A 5,081-nucleotide genomic window follows, 5' to 3' on the forward strand; every position below is an offset into this window, starting at 1 on the left:
TACGACTGGTCTATACAGTGCAACATGCCACCAACTAACACAGCTAACCAGACACAAATGGCGGTCCGCTGTAGGCTTGGTAATGCCCTATTTTGGCTGCTGCCTAGGACTGCAAAGATGGAGGAAGGAAGGTTGTTAAGTTCCCAGCCAGCCACAGCACAGATCTGGTGTGCTGCATTCAGCATGGCAGATAACAAATCATGCATGCCTGTTTTAGAACCTGCATACAGATACCACTTTAGAACAGTTACAACCCCAGGTATTTCAGTCAGCATTCTGGAGGGGGGGAGGAACAAGGTAGAGGAGTCACAAGCCATCCCCGAGGGACGCATGCTTTTCTCTGTGTTGGGTAGTGGGAAATGTGATCACCTGATTGTGCCTCTTGGCAATTAAACAGATATGTGCTTAACGATGAATAATGCATAGCATTTAAGTGGTACTTGGAACACTAAAGTGTTTCATATATATTATCTCAGTAACCATTCTTACCTGCCATTTGCACAAATACCCTATGTTGGCCAGCAACATATGTTGACATACCTGTAAACAAAAAACTAATGTCACCAGCAGATTATGTTATCACAGGAAGCAGGTACTAATCAACTGGACAGGTGTTGTCAGAATTTGGGAACTGGGGCCTATCACCTGACTATCTGTTGCATATTGCTCTCAAGTAGTTCACAGTTTTTCAGAATTTCTGCAGCTGAAAGTCAGTGTTCATTTATTTACAAGAAATTAGTTTCAAACCTGTGCTGGCAGTTGCTAATTATTGATTCAATTGGTGTCCCCCAAATTAAAAGTTGGCATTCCGTCACTGCTAGTTCTAAGATAATGGGGGGGGGGTGTTCTGTAATGTCCACTGAGAAGTGTCACACAACAGTCTGAGAAGTGGTGCTGGAGAGAAAGGGACCAAGGTAAATCCAAGCATTCCTCTCCACATGAGGAATAGTAAAGATGCTTCACAAGAAGGGCATGTGAACAACTGCCACCTACATAAGAACGTAAGAAGAGCCCTGCTGGATCAGAGCAAGGGTCCATCTAGTCCAGCTTTCTGTTCACACAGTGGCCAACCAGCTGTCGACCAGGAACCCACAAGCAGGGCATGAGTGCAACAGCACCCTCCCGCCCATGCTCCCCAGCAACTGGTGTACATAGGCTCACTGCTTCTGGTACTGGGGGTAGCACATAGCCATCAGGACTACTAGCCATTGATAGCCTTTTCCTCCAGGAATTTGTCTAACCTTTTAAAGCCATCCAAATTGCTGGCCATCGCTACATCCTGTGGTAGTGAATTCCATAATTTCACTATGCATTGTGTGAAGAAATACTTTTATCTGTCTTCAATCTCCCACCAATCAGCTTCATGGGATGACCCCGGGTTCTAGTATTATGGGGGGGGGAGGAAGTCTCCTTATCCACATTTTCCATACATAATTTGTACACCTCTATCATGTCTCCCCTTAGCTTCTTTTTTCCCAAGCTAAACAAGCCCAGCTGTTGTAACCTTCTCTCATAGGGGAGATGCTCCAGCCCCTTGAACATTTTCGTTGCCCTTTTCTGCCCTTTTTCCAGCACTACAATATCTTTTTTTTAGGTGTGGTGACTTGAACTGTACACAGCGTTCCAAGTGTGGTTGCACCATAGATTTGCATAAGGGCAGTATGATATTGGCAGTTTTATTCCCAATTCCTTTTCTAATTATGCCTAACATGGAGTTTGCCTTTTTTACAGCGACTGCACACTGGGTTGACATTTTCATCGAGCTGTCCACAAAAACCCCAAGATCTCTTTCTTGGTCGGTCACCGCTAGTTCAGATCCCATCAGGTTATACTTGAAGTTGGGATTTTTTACCCCAACATGTATTACTTTACACTTGCTTACGTTGAACCGCATTTGCCATTGTGATGCCCATTCTCCTGGTTTGGAGAGATCCTTTTGGAACTCTTCACAATCCCTTTTTGTTTTAACCACCCTAAATAATTTGATGTCATCGGCAAACATGGCCACTTCACTGCTCACTCCTAATTCCAGATCATTTATCAACAGGTTGAAAAGCATTGGTTCTAATACCAATGGATCCCTGTGGGACCCCACTATTTACTTCTCTCCATTAAGAGAATTTACCATTTATTCCTACTCTCTACTTTCTGTTCTTTAACCAGTTACCGATCCATAAGAGGACCTGTCATCTTATTCCATGACTGCTAACTTTGCTCAGGAGTCTTTGGTGAGGGACATTGTCAAAAGGCTTTTGGAAATCCAGGTAAACAATATCTATCAGACCACCCCTGTCTACATGTTTATTGACACACTCAAATAACTCTAAAAGGTTAGTGAGACAAGACTTGCCTTTGCAGAAGCCATGTTGCTTCTTTTTCAGCATGGCTTGTCCTTCTATATGCTTACTAACTTTATCTTTAATAATGCCTTCAACCAATTTACCTGGAATAGAAGTTAAGCTAACTGACCTGTAATTTCCCGGATCCCCCCTGAATCCCTTTTTGAAAATTGGTGTTACATTGGCTATCTTCCAGTCCTCTGGTATAGAGGCTGATCTTAGGGACATGTTGCATATTTTGGTTAGAAGATCAGCAACTTCAATTTGAGTTCTTTGAGAACTCTAGGATGGATACCATCTGGGCCTGGTGATTTATTTGCTTTCAATTTAATAATAAGGTTGAGAACGTCATCTTCTGCCATCATTATTTGCCTCAGTTCCTCAGACTCCCATCCTGAAAACATCAATTTAGGCACAGGTATCTCTCCTATATCTTCTACAGTGAAATGGATTAAAAGAATTCATTCAGCTTCTCTGCAATCTCCTTGTCCTCCTTCAGAACTCCTTTAACTCCATTGTCATATAATGGTCCAACTCCCTCCCTAGCTGGTTTTCTGCTTCTGATATATTTAAAGAATTCTTTTCTTTCTTTCTTTCTTCCATTTATATCCCATCTTTCTTCCATCGTGGAACTGAAGGTGGCTACATGTGGTTCCCAGGTAGTCTCCCCTCTAAGCACTAGACCAGACCCAAACCTGCTTAGCTTCAGCAAGGTGGCTGCCTCATGTGCCTTCAGACTATGCCCTGAGACCTTATTGTTGACCTTGATGTTGTTAGCTGTGTGCTCTTCAAAATCCTTTTGAATCCTCCTCTCCTACTCCCACTTTCCTTGAGTTCTTCACTTATCCCAGTTGTGATGGTTGTCTTTCAAGCTTTTCATGCATGTCTAGTTTAAGAAAAAATACAATAAAACAGTAATCTTTAAAAAACAGTAAATATGTCCTTACTTCAATTTCGAATCCTTTGAGATCCCATATGAGTTAGTGCTAGGATGTCCCACTAGCACATTTGTTGGTAGTACAAGGTTGGGTACTAGTTCCCAATAAGGAACTGGAACCTAGTGCAACTTCAGCCTTGTTTTTGTAATGCTGCCCAGAACATATGCAGGCAGTTGAGGCTGCAATCCCTATGCGGAGTTTGGTACACTTGTATGAATGATTTCGTTGGACTTTCAGCAGTCCTAAGGAACTAATCTCCACTGCACTAGGACTTTATTCAGAGTAAACATGCTATACATGATCAGGAAATGCTACCTTAAACATTTCATTGTTAGTATTACTGTTGCCCAAGTCTACATTTTTAATTTTCAGCTTGGTTTGTTCTTAAAGCTCCAGTGCCTGCAATTAAGACACAAAAAAGGATGCAAAGTGTATTAATTTTTATTTATTAGAATATAGTTAGTTATCTTTGTACAACCTCAGTGAGTGAGAGAGAGAGAGAGAGAGACGAATGAAGCATGAGCTGTGAATGCTTCAGGCTCAAACTATAGCAGCTTGCTCATTAGTTCAGCAAGTGTTCCAGAACTACAAGTACTAATCTGCACACACCAAGTAGAACCAGGAGAACTGGTTTAGGCACTGAGTATGCACACGTAATTGTGTTATTAATGTGCACCTGAAATAAAGATTGCTCACTGTAGAGTCTGGTAGTGGTGTAGTATGTTACAGCTAATATTAAATGAGCAGACACAGCAATACATCAGTTTCTGTTATCATAACTTCTTTAAATATAGGCTGGAAGGTTAAAGTCTTGATGAAAGCCAAGGTACCTTGTAGAAAATAGATAGGGACAGAGTTTCAGGGGATGGTTTTCCCGGTAATGTATAACTGGGGCCTATTTCAATTGATACTTTTTCATGTGAGATTGGGCAAGCTCCAAATTAATTACAGGTGTTCCCCAATAACTCTGACCCAGTTCAACTATAAAAGATGCCCTACAGAGACAGCTTGTTTTATACAGCAGGACAGTTTACCCAAAATAGATTGGTGCTTGCAAAGGAGAATTCCAATGGCACCACCACTCATATTAAAAAAAAAAAAAAGCAAGTTCTTACACAGCTCTGCTTTTGCACACCTCCTCTTCATTTATGGGACTACTATCGGAGACCTTCCAGGTAGACTATGTCCCATGGGTCAAATCTGTCTGTCTCCCAGTTTGCCACCTTTCATGGCACACAAAATGCAGAGCCTGAGGTGGCTGACTGTGTTCGCATGACACAACAAACCATCATGGGCCCCCAGCCATGGTGGGATGTCATGTCATCTGAACCTATAGCATTTTCTGCAGGGTGGCTTATTTTTTGGGAACAAGCCACGCGGAGAACCCATAGCTTGTTGTATGCTTATTCTTGCCCACGATGGGTTGTCGTGTCGTCCAAACCCAGGAAACTGACTTTTATGTGGGTTGCGGCAATCGGCAACAGAACTGCTTGGCAAGAGTGGCAAAAAAGCCCATGACACTCAGCAGGGACTGCCCTTCCAGTAACTGCTCTGAAAGGAGCAGTAAAAAGAGGGGGAGTTAATATCTCCCCATTCCAGAGTAGCTGGAGAGTTGGGAAAATGTTGAAAAGGTGGGACACTGAGAAGTGTCAGTCCAACACTTAAAATCGAAAGGATCACGTCACCGGGGGCGGGGGAGAGATATTGTGTGCCCTTTTGGTGCACTTACTCCCATGACTGTTGCCCCCCATTTCCCATCCTTCTGAATTGCGCTATCAGGCCCCTCCTTTTCCTTAGTATTATT

This window comes from Heloderma suspectum, chromosome 3 (genome assembly GCF_057233095.1).
Source record: "Heloderma suspectum isolate Gila_16-S chromosome 3, 16-S_ref, whole genome shotgun sequence".
In the NCBI taxonomy this organism is placed as follows: domain Eukaryota; kingdom Metazoa; phylum Chordata; class Lepidosauria; order Squamata; family Helodermatidae; genus Heloderma; species Heloderma suspectum.